Raw genomic sequence first — 22,933 nt, 5'->3', positions numbered from 1 at the left:
CCACCGTGTTCTGCAGAGTAAGAGATTTACCTGTATGAACATGAGCAGTGCCATGCCAGTCGGCGTTGGGGTCAGAGAACGGCTCTTGCCCCGCTTGGCGGTACAGATACAGCCCTACACAGGAACGTTCCCCCACAGTTCATAAAACAAGAGCTCCAACAAGTGCTATAAAGATGAACAAGCAGGAAGCATTATGCATGGCTACTGTAGGGCCCCCTGCATCTATTACCATGACCTTGGTAATTTTGGTCTTGAGATACAGCAAAGCCCAGATAAACTATCTAATGCTTCAGTAGTTAAGTTGCACAAAGTGCTGAATTCATATATATGCAATACATATGCAATATAAAAGAAAAGGCATTGGCCTCCATCCATCATGCTATAAAAAATACCAAAAGAACCTCCAAGAGCCACAGAAGTCTAATGAAAACTTGTAACTCCACTAGCCTGTGTTTCAGGATAATTTTGCACAGCCATGATCTGTTTGGTGTCTGTGATCACACTACAGTTGAGTTGAAACACACTGTGGTGGCACGGCAGCTTTGTTTCTTCTACTGGACACTGAGCATCCATTTAGGTTGAAATCAGTATCAAGCAGAAATTTAAAATCAAAAGATAACATTAAAATAAAAACAATAAATCACCTTTCAATGAAGAAATCTTAACAATCATCACACTGTTTACATCTTTAGTTTTTGGGGTTTCTTAAAATGCTATAAATTGTTCTATTTAAAATGAAAAAATGTCATGGAACAATTTTTGAAATCATAATTTAAATATTTATCTTCTATCTTTAGCTATCAATTTCTTTTGAACTTGGAGGGGATTTAAAAAAATACTGTTATAAACAATCAAAAATATAAAAACATTATCATTATTTATGTAGGTTTATCAAAGTATAAGTACTTTAATGCAATCACATAGAAAAATGTATTCTTTAGTTTTGTGTATTTGCAGTTAAGCTAAAAAACCTGCATTGTTATTGCTCCAAAGCTGCTTCTGCAAATCAATCTCATAACTTAATTTGAGGAAAAATCCAATGAACCAATGGACTTTTAACACCAGGGCTCAAATGGATTTCTTTCCCTACTGTTTAAGCATTTTCAATAGTAAACATCTGAACTTATGCTCCAGATTAATTAGCTTCTTCAGTAGCGTCTTGATCAGCTTTGGACTGACAGTAATTTGCAAAACTTTTCTTATTCTCTTATCGTTCATATTGGACTTTTATTTTTCTATTTAATTGCTTTCAGAGAAAGTTTTTTGAGATGGTTCAAATATTATTCTCAATGTCTGTAGACTGTTCTTTATTTTAAGATACTTTTGTTTCCACTAAATTTGCTTTCTTCTTTAAACTTCCTACTGGAAAGTATTATCTGTAACACCATCCTTTAAAGCTCTCTGTTGGTGCAACTGATGGGAACCATCAATAATGTAGCTGTGATACATCAAATTAATTAAGTTATACCTGCAGAACTCTGAATGAGATAGCAACCTGCTTTTCTCTTATTATGATGTCACTTGGCTTGTTCGTCCTGCTTTAGTAGTTATACATCTGTATTCTTGAATGAGAATAGTTATGAGTTTTTAATTATTAATATGTATTATTAAATACTAACAATGTACTGAGCACTTTACAAGGCTAAAAATAGAGTGCTTCTCCCTAAATTTTACATTGAGACAATTTGGTAGATCCTAGCTGAAATAAAATTCAGGATGCCAAAAGGAAGTATATAAAAAAAGGAGAACCCATTTCAGAAAACAGGCAAGTGGGAACATGTAGAAGAAGAAATTATTCTTTGTAGCGATCGAAGGAACATTCAAAGATCAATGACTCCACATAGGCACTACATAAATCTGAATATTTCATTCACCATCAAACCACATGAGTAAGACTCAGCATCCCTTGGTCCTTGCCCTGTAACACTAAGGACAGGATTCATATCATCTAACTTTAAATGGCTACCCTGTAGATAGCTGTACCTCAACTTCCCAACCTAGGCTTCCTTTACAATCAAGGAAGAAAAAGAGGTTGTTCTAAAGTGCAATTCCTCTTAATTATTTTAGATGCCTGTTTTGGAAGAATGGCACTTTATAATTAAAGGCTGGACCAGACGATCTTTTGAGGTTCCTTCCAACCTGGGGTGCTCTATGGTTCTATAGACTTACTCTTCTTCTGTAAGACACTGACAATAAAAAGGGTCCAGAAGATCAAGTCAGATCTTCCAACTGAAGAGATGAATCTCATTCTGCATACCTAAATACCATCTAACAGACAAATTCTTTCACTTGCTTTCTTCCATACATTTCTTCCAATACTTAAAAGTAGCCCTCCTACAGAAAGCCCACTTAAATATGTCCCAAACCTCCATCATCATTTTTGGAAAATTTTGATGATAAGCAGTTGCTATTCTCTGATGAAATCATTATTTGCTACAAATCTAGTCCCTTTAGCTTCCAGTGCTTTCTGAGGAGGGGGGCTGCTGGTTTTTGTTTGGTGTTTGGGTTTTTTGGGGGTGGGGGTGGGGTGGTTTTTCTTTTTAAACCTTAGAAATCTATTTACATTGTTCGTATACTTCTGTATTTTCTATGCTTACATAAAGACGGACATAACACACAACATAAAATCAACCACACAGCTACTTGCTCATTCCCCCCACCCCCTGCTGCAGCAGGACAGGGGAGAAAATCAAAAAAGCAAAAGTGAGAAGACTCGTCGGTCAAGATAGTTTCATAGATGAAGTGAAAAAGGAAGAAAAAACAAAAGAAAACAAAGCAAATGATGCAAAGGCAATCACTTGCCACCTCCCACAAACAGACTGACGCCCAGCCAGTCTCTGAGCAATGACTACCTCCCTAAAACCCCCTCCCTTCAGTTTTTATTGCTGAGCATGAGATAGAATATCCCACTGGTCAGTTCGGGTCGGCTGTCCTGGCTCTGTCCCCTCCCAACTTCTCATCCCCCTCCAGCCTGCTCGCTGGGGGACCAAGTGGGAAAAGAGAAAGCCTTGACACTGTGCAAGCATGCAAGTACTGCTCAGCAGTAGCCAAAACACTGTACGGTACCAACACTGGTTTAGTCCCACATCCAAAGTACAGCAACATATGGGCTGCTATGAAGAACATTAATTCCATCCCAGCCAGACCCAGTACAATATACAAAGTTATAATCACTAGCAATGAGATGATTACTGATCTACCTACTCATGCTTGTAACTTATTCCTAGCAAAAACATGTATTTGCATGAAATTAAGTTTAAGAGTATCAGTAATTTAGAGGGAAAAAAGTTACTATTATGTTGTAACTATCCCGATACCAGTCATTACAAAGCAGAATAACAATTACCCTTACAGAAATCTAAACACATCAAGATACAGAAATGCACCTGAAAGACTGAAATGGTTTTAATCCTGACTCATAGTATTATGCAGGAACTACAAGACAGTATCTGAGACAATTTCTTACTTGTATTTCAGATTAAATTGCATGTATTTTTTAAAAAATAATATATTGCTTTTCATAATCCTCCTGCTCACATTATTGAAAGGAAAAGTCTTTCATTAATTTGAAAGGCACCAGGAATACTGTGGGTATTACTATCATGAATACTGACTAACGCTATTATGAAACATTTCTCTTCTTTGCATGTGTGGAGAAAGAAAGAAAGAAAGTAACATTTTTATGAATGGGACAGCTTAAAGATTTTACAGTTCATACCTAGCTTGACCTTCGCCTGAAGTGTTATACAGAGGAAAAACCACTGACGCTATGTAAATACTCAGAGCCCTTGGTAGTCTGTTACATCTTACCCATTTTCTTTGGAAGCAGTCCGAGTGCCTGCCACATATCATGACCATCCAAAAGCAGCAAAATTGCATCACTGTGATGTAACTTCTTCCCATTAGAGTTCTTTAAGTTGTTATATTTCCACTGAAAAAAATCTTAACAGCAAATATAACATGGAATCAAAGAATGGTTTGGGTTGGAAGGGACCTTTAAAGGTCCCTGCAGTGAGCAGGGACATCTTCAACTCGATCAGGTTGCTCAGAGCCCCGTCCAGCCTGACCTGGAATGCTTCCAGGGAACATGTTGGGTTAAAATGTAAATAATGCAGTTACAAATACATATACATCATAGTTAAATAATATGTACTATATATTTTTTTTGTCATTACTCTTGTTTCTTCTCACCATCCAAACTCGAGAATTCAAACCAAACATCGTCGCTTCCAAACACTACGGAGTTAGATTTTTTTCTTTGACAGCCACAACTAGCCGTGTGACACATATTTTTGAGGCACCACTGACACCTTTATTGCACCTCTTGAATTCTTGAAGCCCCAAGTGCTTGTCAGGGTGGACTGACACTGCTGTCACCCTGCTACAAAATGACACAAAAAAGCTAAATCAAATAAACCTAACTCTGGCTATTCAGGTGTGCCTCTCAACCAGACAAAAGCAATCTTATCCATTAAATTGTATTGATAAAACACAGTAAGACATTTTGGGTTTCCTTCTTACTTCAGACAACTGTATTTGACAATTACTGGCACTGCAGTAAAAGACCCAGACTGGCTCATACATGGCCAGTGGATGCAACAACCTTTCAGAGTCGGGCATGCTTTTTCTGTGCCCGCAGGCCACAAAGAGGTGGAGAGCTCATCTGGCACTGACCTGGTTCTGGACCAGTGTACAGGCTTTGATACAGAATTCAATTTAATTTCTTTAGCCTATTCTGAGGCAGTACAGCGATCTTTTCAGGCTTAAAATTTCTTCTGGCTCAAGGTTAGGGTGTCAATGGATCAGGGATACCTGAATTGCTCTATCTTGAAAATGCCTTAAATGATGAAAAACAGACTTTGTCATAACAAGGCGACTTTGCTAATCTTCATTTGAAAGAAAATAAAAACATCAAGAACTAAATTTTTCTTTCCCAGTTTAAACTATTGAGGCCCTGATGCCTTCTTCCAAATTATTTTTAAGTCCATCCATTATACCTCTAATAAGTTAAACCTGTATGTACTGAAATTAATTATTAGGTATCTAGAAAAAGAGGTTTGTTAGAAAGTTAGATAGGTAAAGCTGTCAGCCTGGACAACAAGAAGACCAAATGGGATGTGCCTCCTATCATCCATAACAGGAGCAGCCTGAAAGTAAAATGAAAGAGAAATCCTTCCATGCATCATTTGTTTAACTGGGTTTACTATATAAACATGAGTGAAATTAGACAATTAATGAGAGATCTTTACTGTGAGACATATGTCTTCACAGTGTATTTATACCAAAACAAACAAACAAAAAAGGGTACAGTGCAGCTGCTAATAGTAAGGCAAGAGGCAAATAAGACCAGTGAAAGTAAGCCTTTTTTTTTTCATGCTGAAATCTGCTTAAAGTGAAGCCAATAATTTTCTCTTTTTTTTTTTTAATTAAAGGGAGACCTATGACCATTTTGCTGTGCACAGCTGTACATCTTAGTCTTAATTTCATGTTAGTCTTGAAAGAGATCTCCTGGTATGTCACAGGATGAGTAGAGAGCCTTAATTCTCACTATTTCCAGCTTGGCCAGAAATGTAATGGACCATGCATTTAGGAAAATGCTGTTTTCATGGGTTATACTGACATTAACATCTTCATTCCTGTTCCAGCAGCCATATCTCAGTTAAAGGGCCTACTTCGATGTAAAAAGGCTTTCCAAATTTCAGGACTTGGGCCAACAGATGACTCTGCCAGGGCAGCACTGAACGCCGACCTCTGAACTCGCACTGCAAACCACCTCCAACAGACGTAAGGGTGCAGAACACAGTGAAAGAAAATGTAGCCCAGTGGTAAAGCCATAACCATGTGGTGCTACAAATAATCTGGTATGTAGAAACCCTTCAGTAGTTTTACCACGTAAATCCTTCTAAGTTTGCTAAACTAGTTTTACGTCGCTACAGTTTTACCAGCAGCTCAGCACTAGCAGGACACAAAAATGCATTAAGGCATCTAACTCAGCTTCTCCAATTCCTGCCTTCCTGAATTGTTATTTTACTGCTTCCTAATTTTAACTAGACCTCTATGTTTCTGAAAATTGAGCAGTATTAATTATTAAACGTTAGGGCAGGAAAAGCAGGGATAATGCCATCAGACATATATATAGACAGAGATGGAGTATATAGTCTGGGACAATTAAGAAAGCTTTTATTTTTAAATGAAGTTTTTAACTGAGGCTAACCGGTCTAAACATATCAATATGTATTCCAGAAAACCGCATTGCTACAATACAGCTTCGGTGGACCATCCCAGAACTACTCCCTACTATTTTATGTTACTCAAAATACCCCATGCTACTATATGTTTGTATCTAGAGGCCACAGAACCATAAGGCAGTCAGGGAGCTGGTATCATCTGATACATTTAAAATGTGCAGCAGCTATGGCCATCGGGATTTCGGTATTTCGGTATTATGAGGTTCCAGAACAATCTGTTCAGAGATGACAAAGGCTCAGGAAAAAGCTTCAAATCACATTAATACAAAAGGAGAAATAATTACTGGTACTGTCACAATTTAGTAATGAATAGTGAAGTACAAATAACTAGAAATAGGACGGAGAAAGGAAAGAAATCCAGGCTAGTGGAAAGACGATGATTACACTTTAAAGCACTGCAATGAGTTTATCATTACTGACTTCAAGCTCAGATTATATTATTCTGAATGTTGTTTATTATGTCTCTGTTACTAGGGAGCTTACCCAATTTGAACCTCTGACATTCTCATCTCTGAAAACTGATGGAGAATTTTTGCATTCATTAACCTTAATATGCTTTTATCAGTCTCAGAATTAAAAACAAACAAACAAAAAGGCAGCTATATCCTGAACGGTAAGGGGTTCAGCTGCAAAAAATAAAGTCACTGAAACAAGAACAAAAGGTGACAGTAAAAACCAGTTGATGAAATAGCTAGTGAAAGCAGACTTGAGTAGAAAAGACTGAGACTGGAATAAAATAATCAATTATCAATGGCCGAGGGGCATTTGATATGTAAAAGAAGAAGGATTTTGCTTCTTCCCCATCCTGTTCCCCCCCTCCCCCCCATATATACAGAGCATACTTTCATATCTGAATTACTGATTTCATTTTAAGGGACAAAAACTATTAAAAAAAAAACGAGAAAAACACTATGGAACATCTATTTTTCACATAAAGGGCAGCTGCTTTGTACAGAATAATCTTCAAAAGGTAAAGATGCACAATGGGAAATTGTCTATCTTTCAAACCTATAAGCAGAAATTTGGTTATTTCTTGCTTCATGTGGTATCCTGAGACAAGAAATTCTGAGTAACATTCTGACACATTTTTGCAGCCATGAAGCTACAGCTAATATTTAGAGCCCAAAGTAAAAGAAATGTGTTCGTTTAAAAATCACAGCAGGTAAACTATGCTTAATTATTAATTTCCAGAAGTTTAAAAAATAATTAAAATTAAAATTGACATTGCAAACACACAATAGACCAATAAAACACTTACTGAGCCTCTGTAGGTCTATTAAGTGACTCAGTAAGTCTTCGTTAGGTACTTCCATACCGTGAAGTTAGTCTTTACACTTCCGCAGTGGGGATTTAATGCTGCTGTCAGTCATACTACATGGATTCTTGTTTGTTTGCACATTCATACCTGGGAAAAATATTTTCTGTGGGGAAGGCTGGGTGCATGCCAGAGTGCAGACCTATACATTATACAGATGCAAGCTAGGATATCTAACTCAGTCCAAGCACCCTTCCTGTCATCGATAACTAATACATTTCGGCCGTACTGTAACTAGCTTTGAGATCTCATTTTATCGTAGTATCTCTCTGCCAGCTGAGTAAGATAAGGATGCCAGAATGAAGATGAGGAGGAGGAAAGGGGAACAAGAAAGGCTGGTTTACAATCAATAGGACCCTCTTGCGGTTACTTTCTGAGGGTATCAGGCTTATCATAAGAGACGTAAATCCTACTTTAAAAAGTAATAATCATTTACACTGATTTTTCACTGAAGGAATGTTCAGAGATTTTAATTTCATGAGCTGTTTAAGACATAAATTCTAGAAACGCACAGATGAGCCAACTGTGAGTTAAAGAAATAACATAGATAGATGAATTATCAAAACTCTCACAATGTGTGACAAATCAAAATAAATGCAAGACACCTTATTCTCACAACCATTTCTCACTAAAACGCCAATTATCACACCCAGAACTCCTTTAAGAGCTCAGTTCTGATCTTCATTTTCTTACTACGTGCTAGACTGAAATTATGAAAAGTGTACTATTAAAGGTATATTTTGTGTGCTTTGAGCTTTTAATATTTCATTATCAGTTTTGTAGTTTAGGAAAGCGTGCTTTCCTTCCTTTATAAGCTCTCTATCTGGCCGTGTACGTTTGGGCCAAAGAAACACCTCTGAGAAATAACCTTAGAAGAGGCAATTTTGCAAATGTTCTCTTTTAGGCAGAATTGCCTTACAGGGGCTCTAGTACGATTAATAAAACAATTCTAACATTCCCATCTGAATTTTTTTTCCTTACAATTAATGTAAATATCTTTATAGTTTTACAGTGGACTCACACTGTATTGTTTTTAAACTTTTAAAAAATAATTTGGAGATAAAAATACTAAAACCAACTTAAAGTTTAATTGTTCACTAAACCCACATTTACTTAGCTCTGTGTTCGAAAGAAATTGATTTTATTCACATAAAAAATGAAAGGTGACAGGCCTCTAAAGTCTGAGATCTTGAGATTTTTAAGGTCCAAGAAGCAGCAGTTTCAAAGACTTCTGAATCAAAAGACAACATGCAGAGGTTTTCTATCACCCCTTTCAAATCAATGCAAATTACTCATATACTGCAAATAAAGGAGTACAGGAGTACACTGGGAGAGTTCTATAATGTTAACTGCACCCTAAAATCTGAAATTTTAATTCTCACACCATAGCACAGGATAAAATAATGACAGTTGACTTCAGAGAGCCCTCTCAGTCTGTTATGTATTTCATCATTAAAGGATTATGCAATTAAGCTCTCCAATAGATGAAAGAAATCTTTATGTTGACCCTGTCTTGAGACACACAGATAGATCTAACGGAAGGTTCCCGCATGTCTGAAACTGCAAAATCGCTCAGACACCGAAACTGTGAAGTGGGTTGGAGCTTCCAGAGCTACCTGCCGAGCATCTCCACAAGCGGTAGGGGAGACCTAACAGCTTCAGAAGAGTTTATCGAAAAAAACCCAGCACACTGCAGAGAAGACTCTCCTCCACCAGCCAGTAGAAAATGCCGACTGTTTCTGATCTCCTGCTCGTCCTCCTCCACACTGGGGTGCCTGACCCCGCGCTGAGGACAGGTGTCTCTGTCCACTCAGGAGTAAATCCATTGTATTGACTTTCCAGCAAGTGATTCTAAGGTTTTAGGCATAGGGGAGCATTCTTTGGTCTTCTTTATCTGTTAAAGCTGGAGTGACATGACGAAAGGAATACGAGATTTATGGAAGTAAAAAGGGAGAGAAGGAAACAAAGTCGGTAGCCTTGTGCAGTATCATGAAATCTATGTGTGCCATTGGTCTGAAAGAAACCAGAAGAGGCTCAATAAATTTACTACAAAGAATAAAACAAATTACGTCTAAGCACATATCCCCATCTAACTGGCACATGGCACTGCCTTCCCTTGGCTTTGATTAGAACGATTTCAATTATCGGTGTGTAAACAGAAAAAAAAAGCAGGATTTCCTAAACAAATACTCTCCAGTCACCAAAAGCAGCAGAAGACAAAATGGTCTGTGACTATTTTCAAACGTGTCCCGAACCACCAGGCACGAAATCTTGTGCTTTCTCCTGTCCCCTTCCTTCCAGCAATGCTGCAGCCACTCCGGAAAGCAGCTGTGTTCCCCAGGGTGAGGGGAGACCCACAGCACACCCAGCTCCATGCTGCCGTGACCAACTTTCCTCTGGGATGTGTCCTCAGCCCCCACTTGAAGCTCCCGTTGGCCTTGGAGCCCTTTAATCACCGTGATTTTTACCCTTTTGTTCCAGCACGGGCATAGCTAATTCTCCTTTCCCTCTGAATCTACTTGCAATACGAAACCAGCTGCAGGTGAATTTTAAGAGGGGTCCCATCGTGCCGGGAGGCCAAGGAGCAAGAGCCATCTTCTGGCCGTCCCGCGGAGGCCAGTGGGAATCATGCGGGAGAAGACGACCCGGCCGTGCCTGGCCATGGCGTTGGGCCAGGGAGCAGAGCACAGCTGCAGACCGACTGCTGGGGAATTTTAACTGCAACCAGAAAGACAAGTAATGAGTTTTAAGCACTTCCCAGGTTAGGCAGCTGCTGAGCAGGGGGTGTTCGGATTGCCTAGATACAGCCTCAAACCTGGAGGAACTGGCTTCTAACGCGAAAGCTAATTCTCTGTGATGTCTCAATGTGCCATTTATGCTGTGCCACCGGGGAACTCAGACGTGCTGCACTTGCCTACCTGATATGAATTCTCCTTTGATAGTTACCAGATTGCCTATTAGTTAAAGCAGTATAAATGTAGTACACGCGGTTTATATACCACCTGCATATTCACAGTTCTGCCATGAACTGGGAAATGATAAAACTTTTACAAACATTGATTTTATGGCAGACTGCCTCTGGGGAAAATCACATCTTTTGTTAAGGCAATAGCCTTCTGCCAAATGGAAATCACGTCGCTGAAAATCCCCTTCTGCATTGTCCATTTAATCTCCGCTTGTAATTTTTGTGGTTTGGGTTTTGTTTGGGTTTTTTTACCTTTCATGCTAAACAATAATGCTCTGAGCATCAAAAGATAATGCTGGCAGACATCTGGCAATCAGGTATATACAAAACAAGAAATACAAAATACATTTTTTTTTCTATTTGATGTGTCTGCCCTATATGCGGTACAAGTTAAACAACCAGTCATATGAAAAAATCAGGTTATGATTATCTATTGCAAGTTACTGCAATGTCTGGTGTTATAATCTGATAGGATTTTGATTTACAAACACTAATTTTATGAGGATATGTGTGCAATAAGATGGCAAAATTATCTGATAGTGTCTTTATGCAATGCTGATCAGTAGCACTAAAATTATGATCAACAACTAATCCATAGAATATAACTTATCTGTCTGCACCTTTTAGTATAACTGTATGCTGTATAAGAAGGAGCATAACAAAAGGTGGCTGCAGGTTTTGCTAATGATAAATTCCCTTCCTCACGTTCAATTGCAAAAATATCTTCTGTTGCTTCCTCTTCTGAAGACAGGAGCCATTTACAGATAGAATATGGACAAAAGGAACTGCCACATTTATGGTGTGATTTATGGTGATTGTAAAAATGTGTGGATTACTGTTCTTCCATAGAAACAGCCCTGACTCTGAACCCCATATTGCTGTGTCTAAGAGCTGTGAAAAAAATGCAGGAAAAAGTGCTGCCTGAGCTAGACATGATTAGTATATTCTGTCCTGAGACAATGCGATGGGAACAACCTACAGAAAGTGACTTTTTCCTTGACTCTTCCTACAGTCTCACCCTTAGCCATTCAATGCGGAGGTGCATCACCATGACTATAGAAAAGAAAGAAAGAGGATGAACTTCTCAGCATCCTGCTTCTTTTCCCTCTTCTATACAGAAAGGGATATGCAACTGAAAATCTGTGTAGGAAAAAAAGTCACCTAGTGTAAATGGTTAACAAAATATCCAGAGGTCAATAAATTCTCATCCTATAGTCTCTGGGAGCAATTTTAATCTAACAGGTATTACACTGTTATTGGTATGCAATATTGTAATTCAGTGTGACCAATGAAAATAGCATTCAGTACCAAGTAGCCAGGAAAGCAGCAGGTCCAAACTATCTGCATCTCATTTCAGATTTAATTATTGCAATAACATCTCATTTGCTTCAAGGTATTATAATTATCTTCTCATTTAAATGGAGTGGTATTTTAATATGAATGCAGTTAATGAGGCAATAGGTTGAAAATGTCCATAGCATTGGGCTTTAAAGTAGAACAAACTATTTTACAAATTGCTCATCACTGAAAGTTAAATGCATTTTCATTCTGCCAAATGCAGAGTATACACTCAAGTGATTTATAATAATTTTTATAAATTGCAGTGGTTTTAAGTTAAAAATTGGTAATAAATGCAGGCATTAATTAAGAGTTCTTCTGCTGCATTTGGCCATTTAGACTGTATCAGGCCATGCTTTAAAATGTAAATGTTCATTTAATTTGAAGACAAAGAAAGAAGAAAAATCTGTCACAGCAAGCTTTCAGTTCTCTTGTATATTAATAAAAGTATTCTGCTCTATTTATAATTTATCTAGATGGCAAAAAACATTCCTTCAATAATGCTGTGTACAAAAATTAACATTTTATTTCCTAACTAATATCTATTAGATTATATGCTTTCAACATATATTATTTTCAAAAATAATACTCTTAAAATTATTTATAATTGATTTTGAATTATAAAGTATTCTCTGGAAACTTTAAAATAAATTATTGTTATTCTGATTTGCAATTTAAAAATCCCCCAAAGCCCAAGGAGCTGTTCCTGCATAACTATGTTATAGCCCTGAAGCACTCATATCCATAACCCAGGATAAGATGTTCCCTAAGAAAGTAAATTATTTTTTTTATGTCATTGACAATATTTTGTCATTATTAAGTAACCTATTATAAGCACCTCAGCCTACACTAGTTATTTCCCTAAGGATTACTCTGAGACATTGAAAATGATTGGTACCATTTGCTAAGCCATTTCTGCTACCTGTAAAAGCCTGAAACACTTGGTATTCTGCAAGTTGACAATTTTTATTTGGCCATTAGAGACTGTCAACGTTTTAAATTATTAAAGTTTTCTTTTTTTTCAATCAGATGTAACAACACATATTTGCCACACAGAGTTTAAGATGAGTCAGGACTACAGCAAAAGTGCTTTGTTCCTTGAGCATCAGGGAACAGTCACTGGCAGATGGTTTAAAGACAATTATTTTTTTTTTTACAAAATATGGTGAGGTTACCATTAAATGACTACATTATTTTTCTCCTACTCTGCTTACATTTTTACTTTTGCCTTTGCTCCAAATACTTTCCCTTCTGAAACTTGAGGTTTTTTCCTCTGTCTTCGTCACTGTGATCCATTCCCCATTTTTTATTTTCAACCCAACAAAGTGATTACAAACCAGAGAATGCTTGTCAGAATAATTTTTTTTTTTACTTCAGTTTACTTTAAAGTGAACTTCCACTGTACTCTTTCTGACTGCATCAAACATCGCTAGCTGGTAACATTTTATCCTCTTCCAGAATTCACATCAAAACTAATCTATGAGGAGAGGAGCAAGATGGAGATGGACTCACACAGATTATTTTGTATACATCTAGTATGCCAATACCACAACATACTTCCCAATTTTTTTAGTCAAACTTGTGTGTTTCTCTGACCCTGACAAAACCAAATGTTGGTAGACTGCTTGCAATCACTTCATTGTTTCTACTAGCTATTGCCTAGCTCTGGTTTGCTGTTTCCTAAAGCATTTAGCTGTAACAGATCCCTTTCAAATCACTAATGTATTTGCCCTTCCCTAGCTTTCCCTCCTCCAACCTGACCACCATAAAACTTGCTTTTTATATTTTTTTTTAACAACCTATCAAAAACTGTTGCACGCACTCATGCTAACCCTCTTGAATCTGTTACCAGCAACTGCAAATCCCAGTGGGACACAAACGCTTTTGCAGTACCTCCTGATTAAAATGTCCCAGAGTCACAGCTCTGTGTTCGGAAAATATAATACTCTTTTTGCATATTCTGCTCTACGTGACTTATGCCTGCTGTGCTAATCAGTCATGTCGCTCAATAGCTATTTTGAGTTCTTACTGCTTATTTTTTAAAACTGAAAAATTGATTCAAGCAGTATGATGCACAGTAACCTTTTTAGCAGCTTACGTTGTCCAGAAACGTTCAGGCTGTGGAGCAACTCTCATAAAGACAGAGGGTATCATCTCATCCAAATCTCCCAGCACTAAGATACAGCAACATACTATGTCATCCCTTGGGAGGCCTTGCCCATAATTCTCATTAATGAACATTTGTAATTTGAGAGTTCAATTTTAACAGCAGGATAACCACTGCTAAGCTGGTAGTACCACTTCATCCCAAATGATTAAGCCAAAAGCTCCTTCTATATTTGGGTACAGCCATAGGGGCATTGAATCCACTAAACAGTACACTTCCATAAACATCTGGCTAGTCTGTCACCTTTCCTGCCATCAGTATTAGTTCTTTCCATGTCTCCACCTGTCCAGGAACTCAGAGCAGAATACCATGGGATCAATCACACATCTTGCAGTTTCAAATGCTCCACGCTGTACTACTGGGGTCTATTATTCTAGATTCTTGCCCAGAAACTGGTCTACGTTCTCCTGGCCACGAATGAGGACAAAAATTTAGACAGGTGTCATAATATCGCTATGCTATTGTTCTCCACTTCCATTTCTGGGGCAGGCATTATTTTTATCTGTCCTAACCCACTAGAATCAGCCTTCACTTTCTTCATTCTGATAAATAGGCTACCAAATCCTAGTATCTTGGGAAGGGTTCTCTAATTTTAGTTCTTTGTCCTTTGCTCTTAACAAGCATTACCATCCTTTTTTGTTTTCTGCCTCACTGTCACAGTTTACGCCATGTGAAGGGAGGATGTTAGTTACAATGCTTTCATCCCACTGAGCCTCTCCTGCATGGATGTGGATACTCTCATAAACGTACCAGAATTTTTCTTTTCCTCTGTGCTTGTGCAGAGCCATCTGTAGTGACAAAATAGCATTGCAAAAGTCATCAGTGTACTGAACATTTCATCTAGCTCTATGTGCAAAAGCCAAATGTCAAGTGCCAGATTTATGACTCCACAGGATATAAATATTCCCTCTCTGGAAAGGTCACGCAAGATTATCATCAATATATGAAGCAGACAGTGACAACAATGTCCATTTCAGTACCTTCAGTTGTTTGTAGATCTATAATTTGCTGTGCAGTTGTTTTACAACCACCATAATGATTAGCCAATAAGCAGTAACGTTATCTTCTGGTGCTACAGTGATGATCTTTCATAGACTTCAAATCGTAGCTTAGCCATGAAGGAGCAATTTCCTTTGAAAATGGTTTCTTATTCCTGGTTGTATAGAGCTGATTTCTTGTACTTTACATATGAATTTCATGAGTTGTCTCCAATCTCTAGCTTACAGGATTTATTTCCCATCGGAGCTCTCTAGAATTTGTTGTTAATTACTGTTGGGCCGTTACTCAATGTAAGAAAACTTATTTATTTATTTATTTATTGTTGGATTTACAATGTTTTTTAAATAATTGTATCTGGTTCTAATTGATCCTTGGGGAGTCACACTGGATTGCCTAGTTGAAGCATAACCTGATGGTGTCTTACTGCTACTGCTCCTGCTTTGATTTTGACATCGTATCCAGATGTTTTCCTGTCCAGAGTATTTAATCTTTATATGCTTTAAGACTAAGGCCAGTCCCTGATCCCTCACCCTTCCCACTAAAATTTTGGTGAAATCCTTCCCTGGTTTGTCTCTATTTCATCTGCGGCTACCGTAGCTCTCACTGCAACAAGGCACTTCCATGCTTTCATGCCATCTGTCTCAGTAAATGTAACTTCTCCAAACATGGACTCCTGCCTGTCATTTGTACATACTGGGAGGGAAGCTAACACCTGAGTAGTCTTGGTTACTCATCGTTCCAGGACCTTCATTCTTCCCTTTCTATATATTTGTATGTTAAAACTGATTTAAGATTAGATTCTTCTTTCAGACCAGATGGTCTTTTGAATGCTGTCCCCTACACCAGTTTCCTTAAAATGCCCACATTATGTGACAAGAACTATTCACAATGTACAGAAGATCTATTCCTTCACACTCGCACTGGATTCTTTTAAGGATCCGTACAAGTACTTTAAGCTCTCAATTCCCAATACTGAGGCAAAGGCAAGCTTTAAAGAAACACACACTATCCCTTCACAGTCGTCTTTTTTGCACAGAGATCTATGACCTCAGGCTCCTATGTCCACTGACTCTCTTTCTGGTTTCTCTCTCTACTGTAAAATTCAGACATCTCAGTACTTCAGACATGCCAGTACTTCAGTGCTGCAATGAATAGTGCTGCAGTAAGCACAACTGTAAGAAACAGAGCTTTCATGTGCATTCAGCATACTCAGACTCTGCTGTTTCCATCTACATCAAAAACAACTTCAATTATGCCCTTAGTCCACACTAATATACGTCCTTCATGAAAACTGTGCTTTTTTTCCATTCTGCTATAACCTTCATTATCTTTCCCTCAGAAACAAAAAAGAAAAAAAAAGTCAGCTACTGCTAGAGTGCATATCAGAAACCTAGGATAAAGCACATGATAGAAAAACTATAATTGTTTCAATATCCCCAGAAGTCAACGTGAAGGTTAAACTGAAAAGAAATTTAAGTATGTTAAGAGGGAAACACACAGCATAATCCCCATGCAATCTACATTCTTGCACTGTAGTAACACCACAAAGAAACCATTTGGTTTCTGTTAAAATTTTCAGAGCTTGTGATTCCAAATCTCGTTAAACTGATTTTTTGAACATATTGTCTTCTTTTTTCTTGCTAGTTTCACACTAGTGAAACATAATTCACACATTTCTTTACCTTGGCATGTCCCAGAACACAGAGCAAAGAATGCCAGTGTTTTTGTGAATGTACATATTTAACCCCTCCACCACTGTTCTTCACTAGCATTTGAAAGAGTGCCTTTTAAGCAGTCAGAAATGCAAGACAAAGTTTGTAGGCAGACATTATTATTGTTGTTGTTGTTGTTATTATTATTATGCAATCTGATGTCTGTTTTTCCCATAACTTTAGGTTTTAAATGGTAAGTTTGTATCTGTCATAAAAAGTAGCTTAGTAGAAGCTAATCTATTGAACAAAATCATTAGTGCAAAGGACTCAGTGTCCACACTATATATATTTTACTTTGGATTATTTTTAGCATGATCCAGAAGACTGAAGCCCCAAAGTATTAAGATGCATTCCTGGAGCTTTTATTCCATAGGAATACCTGGCATGAATTCTGAGCTTGTTCCTTGCCATGGATCAAGCACAGTGAGTGGAAACGACTGGGAGATCCTATTCAAAAGTGCACGCCCAATCTGCACTAAAATGACCACGTAAATGCACACTAACTTGCCCCGCTGATCGGTCTAATGAAGTTGAGCTTACAGCAACACTTCCCATCTTCACTTAGACCTGTCTGTATGCCTGAAAGTTCAACTCTATCTCCCCCACAGCCCCAGTCCCCTCAGCTTGTACAATAAAAGACATAATCTTTTCCTACAAATCTTCCCACATTTCTGTCCTTAGACACTCATGGCTCCAGCACTGCTGTTTGCTAAATGCGTGCATGCTTATTCAACCATGCAACTAAGGAAGATGGGAACCGACTACCTACACTCACTGTCCTCTGCCTAGTTAGTTTACTGCTTCCTATAATAGAACCATGGCCAGAAATTGAGAATTTTCCTACCTGAAAGCGTAACTGGAACTCTGACAATAATAAGCACACAGGTTAGTAACTGCATGGCTGTTCTGTTGCAGAGACTGTTGGTTGTCGCTTGCTACATCAGAGTCCTTTTTTTTTCCTAACAGCTTCAAATTAGAGGGCAGAAATGGATTACATCATTTACTTCCTACACATCAAGCTTCTTTCTTTCCTTCTTTTTCCTCCCGAATGGATAGAAAGGTTGTATTTTTGCCTTGTGGAGTATGGGCAGTTTCCCCTCACAAAGGAAGCTCAATGAAACAGCAAAGAAAACTTCATTTAGTGCCCTAGGCAACATGGGAACAGCTGAAAAGCACTACCAGATAACTCTGGCACGAGTGTACTAATGCATGAGTAGAGTATCACCAGAACAGAATGCATGCTTTTTTACAGACTGGGAAACTTCCATTGTTTCCATCTGTTATTTGATTTTGGACACTACTTAATATTTAACATAAAGCATTTTGGTCATCTTTGCTTCTTCTATGATATTGTAATAAGATATTTTTTTCTTCTGCAATACCATTTCCTCTCCTGGCCTTAGCTGTCCCATCGCTGCCTCTCCCAGTGGGGTGAGCAGAAAGGGTGCAGCAGACTGAGCGTGGGAAGCACTTATTTGCCGGAGTTCTCTTCTGGACAGCTCTAGCACTCCCCCTCACTGCACTGCTCTGGCTTTGTGGGCTTTTTTTTCTGCTTTTCATGATAAGCCAAATTCTCCTCTCTGTGTAGAAAGGCTGTGGGTGTATTGTGCTTGATCTGGCAGTATGAGTGTAGAAGAAAAAAAATCTGTGAGTTTTTTGTACTTTAATAGGAAAGCTCCACTAAATTTCGTAAATAAAACATCACTGATGATGCAAGCACAGGTTTGGGGAGGGTGCTAAATTACAGGGGGTGCTGAAGTAGCAGAAAGAATGATGCACGTAAGTCTACAAAGCAGATATGTCTCATCCACTGTATAAGAAAGTCTTAAATTTTAAAAGATAAGATTTATGGCCTAAATGTACAAAATTGTCATTTAAACAAAAATGTGACATTACATTTATTTTAAACAGACCATCTATATTAGCTTGTTTTTAGCTACACCAGCAATTAGCTTACATTAACAAAGCACAAGCGAAATTGCCAGACTTCATTAGCCTAACACCTCCTACCAGGCCAGGACAATTGAGCATCCGTCCATCTTGCCCTAGTGCGATATGTAAAGTCTCACTCTTCTCTAAAAACAGAAAAGCAAGTAAGTCTGAAGGTTGTGCGCACCTTACTGCAAACATCTCTCTTAAGATGAACCTGAAAATTTAAAGTCAAGTCATTTTTTGAATATTTTTAAGAGAAGACAGTGTCTTCCATAACACCTATATTATTTGTACAGATTAACAGCAATGCCATAGAGGACCTAAAATAGCTTTTCAAACTCAGTCTGTTGCATTTGTGGGACCAGGGATCTGAGCAAATACTGCCTCTGCTTGGTTAACTAAAGATACTCCCCAAAACAGGGAGATCAATACACACACAAAAAAATCACACAATTAATTTAAAACCCCCCTTCTGATATGTACAATTTTGTGTGTTGCTTCAATTTGCAGTAACTTTGACATCATGCAACGATACCATGTATGACAGTATGGATATGACAAAGTATGCCACTTTAATATTTTTGATTGAAAAGAATTTTTTTCCAATTTAAAATATTTCATTTCAACTAGTATAGGCTCAAGTCAGTCCCAATTACCATGGCTCTTTATATTTTTATTCCCTCCAGCAGACAAAACTCTCAAACCACTTAGACCACTTTTATGTCATTAATGGTCTTCAGACTTCCCACAACAAACAGTGGGAACCAGAGAATTACTAACAATGATACAGAAGCAGTCTGAGAACCATTTATGCTTCCAATCTCAGTGCATTTGGAATAGAAGTGCAAGAGTTGTGCTGCATCACAGATGTAGCCTGCTTCTGATGCATAGAGGTGATTCAACCAGCTCAAAAACTACAATGGATTTTGACAGCTGAAGTCCAGGGATGGAAGGCACCGCAGCTCTAGCTCTCCTGAAGTACTTGTTCAAACAGAAATAAATAACTGACCAACTGATCTAAAGCAAAACATTTCAGTTTGATATACCAAGTCAAAGCATTTAAATTGCTTTCCATCTGACTGGAAGTATTTTTTAATGCCCTTTTTTTTTTAATTAAAAAAAAAAGAAATAATGTTTTTCCCTTGGAAACTTAGTTTTGCCTAAGATCTACTTTCTGCTTTTAAAAACTATACATGAAGTTCTCAACCAGTTTAGAGATCAACATTCCGTGGGCTTGAAAAGAAAACAGGATTACAGACAAGAAACAAGGATATCCTCTTTTCCAGTGTCCTCATCTGCTACAGTTTGTATTACAAGCAGTCAGAAACCAAGTTAATTTTTGGCAAAATCTGAGGAAAGGAGGCTACCTGAAGCCTCTAGTTCCAAGGAAGGAAGCAGGCAGGGAACCAGGCACATGTTCCCAGGCTGCAGGGGCTGCCTTCTTGCCTGGCAAAGGCAAAAGAGCTTGTTTCCAAACCACTGACAACCCCCCCAAGAAGCTATGCTTGTGAAGTTACGCTGGCATTTTCTTGACTGTGTTTGTAAGTAGCGATCACTTTACATAGAGCTATGCCAAGAATCACTGGGAATTACTTGGGCAAAGTACCACAAGAACAGCTTATAATGTTTTCAGAAATGTCTTTGCATCAGTTACAAGAAGCTCGCTGCAGGAAGAGGACTCTGAAGGAAATAAAGGTTCAAGTAGTGCTTTTATCATAGTCCCAAATGGGAAACAGAAGGTGACTCCATCTTACGATGCCCTGAGTTCCTAAGTCTAGATGAATGAGCTACAGAGGAAGCTCAAAGCAAATGTCCACTCAGAAACAAATTAATCCTCTTCTCTCTCAAGAGAGTTAATGTTCTCTAACCTTGACCTCCACCCAAGAGTCTGTTTTCTTAACTGGATATAACTGGTTTTAGCCATTCATTGGTGTTAATTTCCTTTCATGCTGTTTAGTTTCCCAGCTTTTCAAAAAGGGAAAAAGGGATGATGACAGGAGAGTGACTTTTGCTTTGTAAGTTTTCATAACTGTATCATTTAGCCAAAAAATGAAATCTGCCTATAAAAAAAGCACGGAGTGCCCTTAAGGTTACCATGCCCTCCCTGGAAGGCAAGATTTGATTAACTCATTGACAGCTAGCCCCAAAAGTTTCATGAAACAGCACAGAAAGCTGAGCTTGGCTGCTTGACAGCTCTGTTGCGGAACGCAGCTCTGTTATGATTTCTGCTGCACATGAAGCACTACAGGGAATGAGGAAATAAATACACATATGGATTAAAGAGTATATATTAAGTAGATAGCCTCAGCACTCAGAGCTATATCGCTCTTCCTGTGCCCTCACTCTTGCTTAAGTTGTTTTGCCATAACATTGAGCTACCTCCTTCGAATGCATCAGCCCCCTGAGCAATCCCAAATATAAAAGCCCTGAGCACTGCTTAGCCCCAAAAGCCACGTTTTAGTCACTACACAGCCACAAATGAGCGACAACACAATTCTAACATAGCTTACATCAAGTGAAATTCAAAATGCTGCTTGCTTTGCTGCTTGCAGTGATAACAAAATTTTGAGAGCAACAACACTGAAACCGTTCAAGCAAGCAAACGAGAATACACGCTAGGTTTTTGTGGCAGACGCATCTTAGTGCTTTCTCTAGGCTTCCTTCCTCCCTTGATGTAGTTTTTCCCTTTGACCACATCTCACTTTACATCAAAAAAAGCCATTCTTTCTTGTAGAATGTGCAAATTGGATGTATGGTATGAGATAAAGAAGGGTAGAGGTAACATGAATCTTAAACTGACAAATAAAAGAACAACTGAAAAAGAAAGTTAACCCAAATAATCTACTTGCACATATTCAGAAATCTTTGAAGAGCTATGTGCATATTGCAAGTTGCAGCAGGCCTGCAGGCAGCTTTAATGTGCATGAATGGCTCTAGCACAGAAGCGAAGGGCTGGATGACTAGACGACCTTGGCAGTGTTCTGAGGGTCACCGAAATGCAGTTTCTTCAGTCAGGCTCAGAGGGACTCCTTTGATAGAAAATATTGGTATGTATCCTTTCTTAAGATTTTTCAATTCCAGGTGCAGTAAGGCTGTAGTATTCTGAGTTGAAATTTGACTGTTGCAGAAATTTGACTATTTCCCTCTCTGTATATTATCTGTATTCTGTTAACAGAATGCATCTTGTGATTTTAGAAGTATTTTGGGACACTTAACAGGCGATTGCTACTCATCATGATGTTAGCCAACATAAACTGTGTTTCTTACAAGACTTTGATTAATTATCATCAAATGAGCATGTGAAGATCCACTGCATGCCCCTTTCCCTCCCACTTCTGAGATATAGCAGCAGAAAATATGCAGGTAGTATGCTTCAGGCAGCAAAAGTGGCAGCATCACCAGGGTTAGGTACCTATTTCCTAATTAATTCAAACAGTTTCTGCTCACTACCCACTGATTAAGTCTGTTATGTTTTGGCTGAATACCATTAAACTGAACATAGTTATCACCCATGCTGTTACTATAGATAAACAAAAAATAAATCATTCCATACATAAAAGTTATTATCCTAATAAAAAATGAAAGGAAGATCTTAAAATACTACAATGCATGTGCCTAAAATTTAAACAGAAACCCAATAAGCTTCTTTGAAGCAGACACTCAAATTCCTATGTTAACAAGGAGAACTTATTTATTTTTTTGGTGATAGCTCAAGTTTGCAATTAAATCAGCGTATTTCATGGCTAGGAGGACGGGTAGGGTAAGTGCAGGAGCCAACAGACGATGAGATAACACAGCTAAAATGCCAAACACGTGTACAGCTATTCCATTGTTCCAATCCACTTCATCCTCGAAAAAACCTGGACATACCAAAGATGAGATGACAAGATGACACAATGGAGAGCAAAAGGTACATGTTATACAGAACTCTGCTCAATTTTCTTGACCCAGAAATAATATCTCACAGGCTGATCCGCTCATTCTTGGTTTGTAGATTTGATTACTGCACCTCATACTCAGAAATGGAGACAAGCTCCTTAAAAAGTCTCCATTTAGTACAAAACATTACGGTTCAACTGCAATCCATTTTGCTTGGCAAAACAGATTGTCACAGACATGTCACTTTTGCATTCTCTTTGTGTTAGCTCCCTCTGAATTCAGAGTCCAGTTCAAGGTCTGTGTCCTGCTATTCATAGCCCTAGGAAATCATTCTTTTGTGTAAGGGGCCATTCTGGTTGAGTAACCTTAGACAGCTAA

At 38.2% G+C, this 22,933-nt stretch overlaps 1 protein-coding gene across 7 annotated transcripts in view; it reads right to left on the bottom strand.

Moving 5' to 3' along the window:
• The window catches only part of ADGRB3 (adhesion G protein-coupled receptor B3), a 460,870-nt gene that overhangs the window by 379,245 nt on the left and 58,692 nt on the right, over positions 1-22,933 (bottom strand). The window lies entirely within an intron of this gene.

Source organism: Haliaeetus albicilla, chromosome 17 (assembly GCF_947461875.1).
Source record: "Haliaeetus albicilla chromosome 17, bHalAlb1.1, whole genome shotgun sequence".
NCBI classification, from domain to species: Eukaryota; Metazoa; Chordata; class Aves; order Accipitriformes; family Accipitridae; genus Haliaeetus; species Haliaeetus albicilla.
The sequence above is the reverse complement of the archived record's forward strand: the minus strand, read 5'-3'. Positions and strand labels throughout refer to the sequence as shown.